Raw genomic sequence first — 13,824 nt, 5'->3', positions numbered from 1 at the left:
TCTCCTTAGTCTCCTCAAATCTGTGACATTCCTCAGTCTTTCCTTTTCTTTCATAATCTTAACATATTGAAGAGTTGTTGTACTCCATGGAGTAGATTCTGCCTCATAGCAACCCCATGTGACAGAGTAAACTGCCCCAAAGCGTTGATCAACCAGGCTTTTTATTCTGCGGAGCTGCTGGTGGGTTTGAACTGCTGACCTTTCACCATCACACCACCAGGGCTCCTTTGTTGAAGAGTGCTGGTCTGTTATTTTGTACAATGCCCCTCAATTTGGGCTTATCTGATGTTTTCATAAGATTATATTGAGGTTCTATGTTTTGGGGCAAGACAACCCAGAAGTAATGCTGTGTCCTTCTCAGTGTATCACATCAGGGGTACGCGATGCAAACATGACTTATTAATAGTGATGTTAACCTTGATCACTTGGCTAAAGTAAGTTTCTCCACTGTAAATTTATTACTGTTCACTTTGTAATTAATATCTTGAGATACTTTGAAATTATGCAAACATCCTGTTTCCTCTCAAACTTTTGCCCACCAATTTTAACATCCATGGGTCAATCTTGCCTGTGACAAAAAGACTGTTGCCTACAATTACTATTGTGGTGTTTGCAACTTTTCTCTAGGTCTAAAATTTTTCCAAAAAAAAAATACTAGGGCTTATGGGAAAAATAAGGTCCCCATATCTATACAACCTTGTCGTTGAAATAAGAACAAAAAATATAATTGTTTCCTATGGAGATAAGTTTTAATGCCCAGGCAAGCAGGCAGTCAGAAGCTGCCACAGCAGATATTAACAATTGTTTGAAATTGCCAGAAACTCTTTGCTTAGAGCAGGGATGGCAGATGCTGAAACAATGCAGGTGAAGATGTTATTTCTAAGGCATCCCAGGAGGCAGGGCAAGCTGCCACAGGCAGAGAGCTCCACAAGGCTGCCTTTGGCAAAGGTCATTTATAAACCTAAATAAAAAAGATTCAAGGGAGGATATGCCTTTCTTTTGTACTCATTGTTATCTTGTCCAGGTGCTACCTTGAATCACTACAGCTATCCTGAGACCAAAAGGGGAGGTAGTACTGGAAAGTGGAAGACAGAGTAGAGAGATGGACAGCTTTAAAGTCTTTGAAGATGGCAATGAGAGGCCGAACCATCCAAACCTGAAGCCAGCTACTCCCTTGATTGATTGTTACATCAAAAATAAACTTTCCACTGTATTGGATATTTGGTCAAGATATTTTTTTAGTTGTGGCCAAAATCATCCTAACCGACAAAATCTATGATGACCTTAGTGAATGGTGTTTCGGGGAGGTTGCACAGGAGGTTAGGTGTGCCAACTGCCAAGATCTGGTCCAGACGGCTCAGAAAGTATCTGGTCTAATGTTTCTTAGGCTCTTTTAACTTCTTTCAAGCCAGAGAGAGAGACAGATTGATTCAAAGAAAAAGGAAAACTTACTGTGATATTATACATGAGAATAAATGTAGGAACAACACAGCTAATAAAACTGAATTCCATTTTCACAGATTCCCTTAAATTTTATAAAATATTTATAGATAAATATATATGGAATGTATATTAAATTACACATAACTTTAAAGGATATAACATCTTTTACTGGCTAAACATGAAGTTTTAAACAATAAAAGTGAAAGTCCTGCTTTGCTCAAGTATGGGTAAAATTTCATCCCTTCATGCTGAACCCAATAGCACAGTGTGCCCCAGTTCTTCTTTAGGAGAATCACATTCTAGTATCTGTGCTTCAGCAGCTGTGTCTGTTGTCTGTAGGACACAGAGTAAAAGGCGAAGCTGGGCTGAACCCATCTGTGTGAATTAACACGTAAAATAGGATCTCTGCTTACGGGGACATCAGAGAAGTACCCTGTTTATTCCACAATTATTCTTTCCTCCTTCTAGATCCTAAACTTTTTTCCCCGTATATATGTGTATATTACAATTTGGTGAGTTGGGGATTATGTGGAGAAAGCTTTAGAGTCTTGATAGTGCAAGAACTTTCCTTTAAGTAGCTGTTATTTTTGTTTTCGTTGATGAAGAAAGTTGATAAAAGAAGTAGGTAAAAGGAGAAAAATAAAGGCTTGTTATTGAGAAACTGATGAAAATCAGAAAAAAGCACAGCTCTTATTCCAACCATCCATTTCCTGCAAGTTAGAACAGCAAACTGTCCAATTATTTTGGAGGTAAAAATGTCAGTTAGATGATAAAATTCCAAGAAAGCAAAGTATAAACAGGGTTTGGTTCCTATACAGTCGATTGTCACGTAAATGCTACAGCTAGTTCTTCTGGAGGACGCGTGAGGGTGTGGAGGACATTTTGCTATCAGTAACTTTTATAAGGATCTGAGGGGTCATGTAGCACAACCGTCTTTTGATGTTTCTGTGTACTCCACAGTAAATCTTCCAAGAGGGCATTTAGCCTTTACCAAACAAAAGGAATTATAAGAGTGAAAAGAAAACTAGCAGTTTCTAAGCCTGGTTTCTAAGAAGAATCCCATCAAACAGTGATGACTCATGATTGCACTTTCAGATACACCTGCTCTTTGACTAACATGTTATTTTTACCTCTATATCAATGGAATTGTTAATAGCATTTTTTTTAAATCGCTATGATATTTAAATCTTGAATGAAATGGATCACACTCAGGATGAGCATACATAAAACTGTTTAGAATTAGGAAAATGGGAAAAATAATAATGACTGATCTTGGCAGAGCATTTAAGTTTATAAACCATTTTCTCAAAGATTTTATTCATCTAGGAAACCTTATGAAAAGAAGACAGTGAAGACCGATGACGTAGATTTTTAAATGGCGGAGTTGGAACTCAAACGCCATATTCAGAACCGTACTGGAGTACTAGACCCTCCCAGTGCACTGCCCTGGCTCTCACGGTATAGACACTGGTGCTTCATTAAGTCTAAGATAGAGTTTCTCCCTTTTGTAACTTGCCAAAGACTAAAACGATAAGATTGAACTATCTCAAACTTCAGAAGCAGGCCGAAACATTTATTTTTGTTTGTTTTCTCTAAACTGTGCTTTCAGGGTTCATTTCTGATTGTGTGAGATTTGTGTGGGATTTGAAGAACTCAGCCAAAAACAGGGTCCCTAGTAATTTAAATGTGCCATCGAGTCAATTCTGACTCATAGTGACCCTATAGGACAGAGTAGAAATGCTCCATAGCGTTTCCAAGGAATATCTGGTGTACTCAAACTGCTCACCCTTTGGTTAGCAGCCACAGCACTTAACCACTACACCACCGGGTTCCCCCATGGACTGAGAACCAGAGGGTGTTAGTGAAACAAGTGTTCTCCTTGTCCTTTGGTTTGGTGACTTCATTTGTGTCTTTATTGTATTTGCTGTGACTATTGCATTTGCAACGGCACCGGGCTGGTGGTATTGCATTTGCACTGGGCGTGGTATGTGTATTGCATTTGCTGAACGTGTGGCCACTAAAAATTATTCTGTTCCTGTTGTTACAGGGGGAGGTTCTTTACAGACAAAATCCCACTGGGGTGGGGGGGGGGACTGAAACAACGTGGCCAGAAAGATTCAATAACTTAAAAATGTCAATCTTACGGTGTTCGGGTGTCCTAAATGATTATACAGTAAAGCCTGTGAAAGCTAGAACCTATGTCTTAGTTATCCAGTGCTTCTATAACAGAAATACTACAAGTGGATGGCTTTAACAAAGAGAAATTTATTTCTTCACAGTAAACTAGCCTAGAAGTCCAAATTCAGGGCGTCTGCTCCAGGGGAAGGCTTCCTCTCTCTATCAGCCTTCTCATCAATGTTACCCCAGACTAGGAGATTCTCCATGCAAGGACCCCGGGTCCAAAGGACACGCTCTGCTCCCAGCACTGCTTTCTTGGTGGTATGAGGTTCCCCTGTCCCTCTGCTCGCTTCTTTCTTTTATATCTCAAGAGATTGCCTCAAGACAGAATCCAGCCCTGTAGATTGAGTCCTGCCTTGCTAACACACCTACTGCCCATTCTCCCTCATTAACATTATAGAGGTAGGATTTACAATTTATAGGAAAATCACTCAGTACCAAGAATCATGGCCCAGCCAGATTGATACAAACATTTTTGGGGTGACATAATTCAATTCATGACATTGTGTAAGGTGGAAGCCTGTCAGAGAAGGAAAACTCAAATATCTTCCACTAATAGAGAGTGATAGACAAGTAAGACTGCACCCTGTCAAAGGCAGAAAACTTGTGAGACCCGGAAAAACAAGGCAGTCCCGTCGAGCTCCGGCTCTAGAAGTTTTCACTGTATTTACCTCAGATGGGTATGGTTTCTCATGGGGTTATTTGTGCTCTTTTGGGGGTGGGAGTGGCCAAATAGGACACGTATTTATTGCATTACTATACTGAGGATAGTACAGTACAAGGTGTTCCTGGGTGGTGCAAACTGTTAAGGTGTTTGGTAGTTAAATGAAAGATTGGAGGTTTGAGTCCACCCAGAGGTGCCCGAGAAGAAGGTCCTGGCAATCTACTTTTGAAAGATCGGCCACTGAAAATCCTATGGAGCACAGTTCTACTCTGACATACATGGGGTCAGAATCAACTTGCCAGCAACTGCTTCTTGATATAGTACATAACATACAGGTAAGTATCTAACAATATTTGAAGCAATTTGTAATTCAGAAGGATTTAGGGTACTGAGTAGATCATGCTGTCACTTAAAGAAGCACATTTTCAATGAACAAATAGTTGCCAGATACGAAAATGGGCTATTTATGTGTTTGTGTACGTGTGTGTATGTAACCCTAACAATTTTGAAGGTTCCTTCATGATTTTGCAATTAGGATGCTGCAATTTCATTATTTACATTTCACTGTGGATCCCTACGTTATAGTTTTAGGAAATACTATATCCAGTTAAAGGATGCACGTGTCCTCAGAAACCAAAGGTAGCAGGCTTCTCGTTGGCATGTACAACTTTATTCAAAGGGAATTCAAAGGCAGTTTTCATCTTTGGATCAGTTTCCATAGAGTACGTTAGAATATTTTAAAATTCACGGGAATAATCAACACCCAGAAGAATTACCTTTGGCAATGAAAAATACATTGAGAGGTTTTAGAGCCTTTGCAAACTGCCACTCGAGCTTATTATTTATGAACTCTTTGCTCGTTAAAATTGAGAACAAAGCAATTAACTACAATTTCACACCTTCGAGAAGACTAAGAACGCAGTCTGCCATCTATTGTAAATTCCAAAGTCTATTCTTTCACTTAAATTTATAGTTCCATTGTGTGGAAATTTTCTTCTTATTTAGAAGAAAGTTCGAAAGTGAGTCTTTTATTTTGTTCGCTGAAAATGGGGAATGCATGGCAATTATGTTCTTAAGAAAATAATTTTAATAGTCCCCATTGGAAAAATAATCGCAAAGCCAATATTTAAGATGATGATACACACAGGCACACCATATCAAGTGGTAAATGGACTCCTTAGTATGTCTGTCACTGAATGCACTGCTCAGAATTTTGGAAATGTGTGCATTGATGTGTGGGTGTAGTAAGTGCTCACGCGCACTAACTAGTATGCAACTATCAATGCATACTCCATCAATGATATCAGTGATGTACTATATCAATCATATCATACTATATCAATACTAGCATGATAGCCTGCATACTAGTTAGCGAGTATGAGCACTTACTATGGGTCAGGCACTGTTTAGTGCTTCATGGATATTCCTTAATCTTCACAGGAACCACACTACAAATACCCTCATCTTCATGCACTTGAGTCAGCTGATATAATGGGAGATAGAGAGATTAAAAAAAAAATTATGCTCTCAGATTATGTGTATGTCTTTATCTAGGAATTTGAAATGTAAGAATCAACAGCTTTCATGAGCCTTTTTTTTTTTTTCTGATTTCTTTCTGGAGAATATAATAAAAATCATGTGTGCTAACCAAAAATAGCATGATAGCCTTATACATGATGAAGCCTGCAATGAAGAAAAAAGAATGAGTCCACAATTAATTAAATCTTATTCCAGAGCCAATATCCATATTTGAATGTTGGGACTTGAGAACAGAGTAAATTTTTAGGGGAAGGACACTGTCTTTATCATATGTCCTGCAGAACAGGTATTACAGAAAAAAAAAAAAAAGGCAGAATTATAGAGTGAAGGGGAATATATTAGACAGAACACTGTTAGAAGAACTCAAAACAAGGAAAAGCCTGAGGAATAGGAAGACATGAAGGGCTAACTGGCCAAAAGAAAACTATATTTCAAGATTGACAATACAGTAAACAAATAACTCTAGAAAGATATTTTTGATGACAACTCCTGTTTCTGCACAATATTGATCCAGCCTACATGTCTTTCTCCCCAGGCATTCTGAGGCAAGTGAATGCTTTACATAACTGGGGACATCTCATGGTTTCGCTCTTAATCTTAACATTCTTGACACTTATTTGGGTTTTCCTATTTGCATTTTTGCTACATTTTAAGTTTCTGTTCATTTCCATCTCCTTATGAAATAGCACATCATGTCATATCATATCAATAAATTCAAGATTTATTTTGCAATCCCCTAAAGTTCAACAGAATCATGTTAATGATTAAACATAAATTGAGATCTAAATCTGCTTTCAACACTTAACCTTAGTGTATGTCATTTCAAAGGCATTTCTATTTCCTTCAGCGTGTCAGACCTATCACAATGCCTGTTCTTTTCCATGGATGGTCTGAGATTATTTGCTTTCAGGATGAAAGTAGATATGTATATATTAATTTGTACCAAATATTGGAGGTTAATATTTGAAGCAAGTAATACCAATTAGTAAAGAAGAAATGAAATTACCATATATACATTATTCTGTATATTTTCCAAACTACTTCTTATGATTTAGAAGGGCCCTGGTGGTACAGTGGTTAAGCACTTGGCTGATAACTGAAAGGTCAGCTGTTCGAACCCACAAGTCGCTACACAGGAGAAAGATGTGGCAGTCTGCTTCCACAAAGATTTACAGCCTTGGAAACCCTATAGGGCAGTTCTACTCTGTTCTATAGGGTCACTATGAGTAGGAATTGACTCGACAGCAACAGGTTTTTGGTTTTTTAAATAATCCAAACTTCACCTTCCCCCACTTCATTTGCACCCCTCCCTTAGTACCCCAGCTCCCTTTCCATTTCTCAAACATGCTAACCTTTGATCATATCCAGATGACTGCTTATATTTCTTCCCTTCCCCGAAATGAAAGTGCCAGATTTTCACATGGTGGGCTACTTAGATCTAGAGCCTTGGTCTAAATACTACCTCCTTGAAGCACTTCCCATGACTACACTTTCTAAAGAGGATTCCAACTGGAGTATTCTCTAGCATAAGACTCATCACATATAATTGTATTACAACGTGAACTTTAATTTTTATCTGTTCATTTATCTACATTAGACTTTGAGCTTCCCAGGCAGCAGTCATATACTTGTTTTATTTACCAATGTATGTTTGATTATAACATCATGTCTGAAGCATAGAAGCCATTAAGAAATATTTTTGAATAAAATGAATAAACCCAGCAAACCAGTGCCGTCGAGTCAATTCTGACTCATAGCAACCCTATAGGACAGAGTAGAACTGCCCCATAGAGTTTCCAGGGAGCGCCTGGCAGATTCGAACTGCCGACCCTTGGGTTAGCAGCTGTAGCACTTAACCACTACGCACATCTCTTTAATCAAAACCAATATTTTACTAATAACCCTTTATAAAATCTCACTTGTTTTTTCTTTTGAAAATCAGAGAATATTTTAAGTCAGTTTTACAGAGGTTTTCTCTTATCACCTCCCTGAATGATCAGCTTGCCTAAAGCACATTTTAGGGATGGAAGTCAAAGCATCCCCAGCAGGGGACTCATCATATATGACCTCCATGGACACACTGGGGAACAACATGTCATCATAGGTCTAGTATGGCAGATACCACACACTGAAATAATTTCCTGAAAAAGGAATGGAAAAACAAAAAAACACTAAGAGTATGTTCCTTTTAAAGAAATAAGAGAGTGAAACTTCCAGCCAAACACCTATTTCAATAGACAGCCATGTACTGGAATGCCAAAGATATTTCTTATTTTCATTAAATCACATGGGAAAGGCCATAAAGAATCAAAAATGGTTCTTTTATATTAAATATTTTACATAGTTTGCTATATAGCAACAGAACCCTGGTGGCATAGTGGTTAAGAACTCAGCTGCTAATCAAATGTTTGGCAGTTCAAATCCACCAGTCACTCCCTGGGAACCCTATGGAGCACCTCTACTCTGTCCGGTAGGGTTGCTATGAGGCAGAATCAACTCGACAGCAACAGTTTTTTTTTTTTTTTTTTTTTAATATGTAGCAAGAGTGACTGGACTAGGCTTAGTAGCCTCATTGTTCTGTCCTCTCATTTTTACTGTTTTTACTGTTTCTACTCTTCTGCCATCACAGAAACTCTTCTTGCCATCATCATCAGTGATTTATATTTACGGTGATTACTCCGCCAGCTCACACACATAGCCACTACTGTCCATTTGTAGCAAAAACCAGTGAATAACCAATGGTCATTTCATTTTCTTTCCCCCAATACGTTGCAAACTCCTAGGAGAAGCTCACTGGGTACTGTCAATTACTTTAACAACTAAATCTGAAAAACTTCTAATTATATAAATATTAATCAAAATGTACATTTTGTGGTGCTTTCCTATAATATTCTCCTATGTATAGGAAAGGCATTAATTCAGAAATCATTCATATTATTTAAAAAAAAAATTGTGGAAAGTAAAGTTCAAACCTGAGAAACTTTGTTCCAGCCTAAGAATTCTAAATTTTCTTCAACCAGAGAAAAACAGGAATCAGACTAGTTATAACACCTGTCCCACAGGTTCAGAGATTAATTAACTGCTACTTAGAGATCACGGAAAAGACAAAAAAACAGCAAGGGCATTTCTTTGTAATGACATTATATAATAAAAATATATAATACTTGGGATAAAATTGACATAAATGTAATTCATTTGGAAGGATAGATCTAAAAAATAAAGTTCTCAAAGATATATAGAAATATATATAGATATATAGAAATAAGAAAATACTCATAAGAGACTTTGGGGAATTCAAAAGCTTATTTTGAAACTTAACAACTATCGGCTCTTATTTATGTCACACTTCTGTTTAAAAGTAACATTGACATACTCATGTTTATTATTAACAGTCTCCTTTTCTTTGTTCCTATGATGATCCAGTAAACATAAATTTCTGATCTGCCTAAATGGAATATAATAACAGATTAATTGTGAAATCCCAATTTTACAAATGAAAGAAGTAAGTATGCATTTTGTTTTCAATTTTTACACAGCCAGGACCAGTCTCGGATTTCTGTGAATTCTGGCACATAGAATAAAATGAGTACATACCATTTCAGACAACCCTACAAGTCACAGTCTGAGTATGATTTATGGGATGTGAATTGCTTTGCCAGAATGACTAATGTGAAAAGCCAAAGGAATCCAAATCTCGCCCCAGGGTCTCAAATGAAATGCTGGCTCACAGATTTATCTGACTTTTGACCTGATGCCTATGTGAGGAAACAGACATGATCACGCCTACCCAAGTAGTCTGCAGGGAAATTTTAGGATTTTTCTACTGGAAATTTCCTGTTTCCATTTTCTTATGCAAGAAAAAATATCCCATCCCCCTACATTGGTGGTTACAAGTATAATTGCTAACAGTGCTGTCTTGGTTTCTCTAAAGAAAGTACAGTGTCACTCATGCTAGCATTACACTGTAAAAAAGTACTGGGTCTGAAATCAGTATACTAGAATTCCTATTTTAGCACCTAAACTAAAGTGAGGTTCAAGTCACTCACTTCTCTGAGCTTCAATTTTCTTTATCTGTAAAATGTAGCTAAAATATGTCTGTATTATATGTGAACAAGTATAATATCACTTAAATAAACTGAGATGGCTTAAAGATCTACATATATGCACTAATATAAAAATGATAACATTATATACAATATAGTATATATTATATAATGTTATATATATAATACATTATAATACCCTAAAAAAAAAAGCAATCTCTAAATAAAACAATGAATAATTATAGCTAAAAAACCAACAAAAGAGGTAACATGGAACAAAAAAATACACACTCAATACAAAGGGAAGAAAAAATGAACAAAGAACAGACAAGACTAGCAGAAAACAAATAGCAAGATGGTAGATTTAAACCCAACCATACAAATAATCATATTAACTGTGAATAGTCTAAACATGTCCATTGAAAGCAGAGACTGTCAGACTGCATAAAAAGGTAAGACTCAACTATTGGTGGCCTGCAAGAAACCCACATTAAGTATAAAGATGCAAATAGGTTAAAAGTAAAATGATGATGACACCAATCAAAAGTCAGTGTGTCCATAGTAACATCAGACAAAGGAGATTTTAGAGAGAAGAGCACATCTAGGGACAAAAAAGGGTCAATTCATAATGATAATATGATCAATTCATCAAAAGGACATAATCCTAAAGCTTTACCCAATTAATAACAGAGCTTCAAAATAGATGAAGGTAAAAGTGAGAACTGCAAGAATAGAGAAACTTACAATTATAGTCATGTATCTAAATAGTCCTCTCTCAATAACTGATGGAATAGTCCTCTCTCAATAACTGATGGAAGCACAAAGAAAATCAGGAAGATGTAGAAGACTTAAACAGCATTACTAACCAACTTGATCTAATAGATATTCATAAAACACTGCACCCCCAAAAAAGCAGAACACACATTTTTATGAAATGCACACGTTTATGTAGAAAATTTTATGAAATATACAAAGAAGCTGCAAAAATTACTGAGTTTAATGAAGTTGATGCAGGATCACAATTTAAAAAAATCAATTGCATTTCTATGTGCTAACAACTAAAATTTAGAAATTGATATTAAAAATAAAAACAGTATCATGTATAACAACATCAAAAATATGTAATACTTATGGATAAACTGACACAAGGTATCATTAGTCATGAGACAAATGCAAACTAAATCCACTAGATAGTACCGCACATCTATTAGAATATCTAGATTTAAAAAGACTGATCGTGCCAAGTATTGGTGAGAATATGGAGCAACTGGAACTATCATACACTGCTGGGGGCAATTTAAAATAGTGCAGCCACTTTGGAAAACAGTTAATGGTTTAGCATTTTCTTAAAAAGTTAAACATGCACCTATTATGTAACTAGGCATTCTACTCCTAAATATTTAACCAAAAGAAATTAAACATATTTCCATCCAGATACTTGCATATGAAGGTTCATAGTAGCTTTATTTATAGTAGTCAAAAACTGAAAACAATACAAATTTTTATCAACTGGTCATCGATAAATAAACTTTGGTATGTGTATACACTAGACTACTACTTAGAAATAAAAGGAGTGAACTATAGATATGTGCAATGCCACGGATCAATCTCAAAATAATTATATTACTAAATGAAGAAGCCAGACAAAAAAAGAGTACATACCATATGGTTGCCTTCATATAGAATTCTATAAAGTACACACTATTTTATAATTACAGAAATTAGATGAGAGTTTGCTTGGGGATGGGGGCAAGGGGAGTGAAGGTGGGGGGGTTAGTAGGAAAGGATTACAAAGGATCATAAAACACTTTTAGGGGTAATGGATATGTTCATGATCCTGGTTGTGGTGATGGTTTCACGGGTATATATAACTATTTCAAAGTTTATCAAACTGTGCTCTTTAACCACGTGTGGTTTGGTGTATGTCAATTATATCTCTTTAGGGTTTTTTAGAAAAACTGAGAAGTGCAATCATAGCAAAGCTTAAAAGGAAATTTACGGCTTTGAATGTATACAGGAAAAAAGAAAGCATATATTCTCCCAAAAGTTTAATAAACTGCATTTCTTAAATGTGATTAAAGACAGGTCCTGCCCACAGGCACCTCACAAACCTCCTCTGTTTTGAAATACGGTGGTTGTTTTTTCATCTGAACAAAAACACCAGTCAAATTCTTAAAGGGCATAACAGAAGTCTGGCCTAGCCTGCAGCTCATCTGGCTTTTAAATTCTTTCTTTAATCAATAAGACAGGAAATCGGGACTTCAGGCACTTCTCACAGAACTCAACCTTTAATTGATTGTTGCCATTGCTGAGCAGAAAAGGAGCTAACGACATTAGAAAGCACCCATCTAAACAGCATCGCAATGATCCACTTGCCCGGATTCCAGGAACCCGGTATTTTGTCCACCCAGTTCTGGGATGCATTTCTAGGGTTTTTATCATAAATAATCTCTCTTAAGTGAACACCAGAAGTGAACTATCAGGCACATGTGGTTAATAATACATATTTTATGTAGCTCTGTGTAGCTTCTCATGGCCAGGGGCCACATGCTTAGATTCCACATGCTCAAACTGATATTGCACAGAGATGATGAAACATCTCTTGGGGAAAAGAATCTTAACTAAATGTGACTGGAAAATGCTGGATTAAACAAATTTAACCAGCTTCTTCACAGTAGCACTTCTTAGATCCTTTAAATAGCTGCAAAGTCAACATGAGCGGTACAAAATAGGAAGAACATTCTCAGGCTTATTTGAACAGAGAACACTTTTACAGAAAATAACCATTAGCAAATTTTATAAGACTTCTCAGTACACAGGGTGGAAATGTTTAATGGATTATTACTGATAACCCTTGAAGGCTGTGATAATTAGGGCATTTGAGCCACTGAAATGTATTCACTAGAAAATTAAAATACTAGGGCATTCTAATAGATAAAAGATGATTGTCAACAGAGAAAAATATGAGGGGATATTTTATTTGTCATTGTATCATGTTTAAATCATAGCCAATATCCAATCATCACAAAGCCCCCCCCCGCCCCACACACCCATAGTATTACAAAATAAAGGGCTATGGAGGTTTCTAATGTGAGATGGAAGTTTGGGCTCAATAAAATGACAACAGAGGAATTAAAAGTAAGTAGACTTGTGAGAGCAAACACAATGGGATAAAGATACTGATTGTTTAATTACAGAAACCAAAGAATCAAGTACCATTAGGTGCAGATAAAATGATCAAAATGGAAGAGAAAGACCAAGGAAAATGAGCAGAACATGTCATTCCTGAGGAGCCAGATTAAATTCTGGGGATAAAAATAACCTACATAAAAAAATTAACCTCTGAGATATTTGGGAGGATATTGCATCTATAAAACAAGAAGAAAAATGTATGAAAAATAAACCATCACAGTAGAGAAAGAGTTCTTATAAGCTAAACATACTGTCCAAAAAAAAAAGAAAACAAATATCAGTTTAAAAAACTGTTTGAAAAGCAAAGAATATATCTCAGAATGTAAAATGGAAAGAGAAAAAGATAGATATATGAAAGAAATGACAAGAAACAGCAAATCATTTCAAATGGTTCAAATTCCCATTAACAGTACTTCTAGAAAGATAGAAAAAGGAAAACGAAAAGTAAAGGCTATAAAAATTAACACAAGAAAATACCCCAGGCTGAAAACAGACATGAGTATTTAGATTGAAAGAATCTACTCAGTGTGAAAAATACTGCTGTACAGACAGTCTTGTCACAGTTGACAGAGCAAGAGAAGAGCCTAAAAAACTGTACAAGTAAAACGGGACACACACAAATGAGACTCAGACCGGTGTTAGACTCACCACCAGCAGCACTGGCTGTTAGAAGATAGCGAAACTATTTCTTAAATGTTCTCAAGGGAAATTATTTTCAACACAGAATTTTATACCCAACCGTCTTAGTTGTCTGGAAACCCTGGT

The sequence above is a fragment of the Loxodonta africana genome, chromosome 21 (genome assembly GCF_030014295.1).
Source record: "Loxodonta africana isolate mLoxAfr1 chromosome 21, mLoxAfr1.hap2, whole genome shotgun sequence".
NCBI lineage: Eukaryota > Metazoa > Chordata > Mammalia > Proboscidea > Elephantidae > Loxodonta > Loxodonta africana.
This window is presented reverse-complemented; position numbering follows the sequence as displayed.